We start from the raw sequence: 578 nt of genomic DNA, 5'->3' as shown, positions 1-578 counted from the left end.
TAATAAAATTATGCTAATGAGAAAATAAGCATGGCATAAAGAAATAGATAATACAAAAAAATTACATAGAATCACATAAAGTAAGGTTGAGAATAAGAAGAAAAAGAAAGATAATAATATAAAATAAAAAATAAACTTTTACAAATTTTTAGAATAATAAAGTTAAAAAAAGAACTTAAAATAATAGAAGTAAAAAAATTAAAATAAGAAATTAAAAGTAATCAGGTGGTAATTACACCATGTAATTACCAGCAATTCACAGCCTCTGCCTGTGAATTGTAGAGTGTAATTACCCCCTGCCAATTACATCAATTACCTGCTGACCAAGTAATTACCTGTCTTTCCAAACAGGACAAGACAATGTAATTACACTAATTACACCAAATCCAATTATCAGGGTGTCCTTCCAAACAGGCCCTTAGTGATTTTTCTTTTATTATTAATTATTTTATATATCAATCCTTGGTTAACTTGAAATCCTCCGATAACTATAAAATTTAATCAATTCTTAGTTAACTTGAAATCCTTAGTTATTGCTTCCGATTATAAATTTTGTATGGGTTCTTCACTTTTTTTTT

This window comes from Solanum tuberosum, unplaced genomic scaffold (assembly GCF_000226075.1).
Source record: "Solanum tuberosum cultivar DM 1-3 516 R44 unplaced genomic scaffold, SolTub_3.0 scf00019, whole genome shotgun sequence".
Lineage (NCBI taxonomy): Eukaryota > Viridiplantae > Streptophyta > Magnoliopsida > Solanales > Solanaceae > Solanum > Solanum tuberosum.
The sequence above is the reverse complement of the archived record's forward strand: the minus strand, read 5'-3'. Positions refer to the sequence as shown.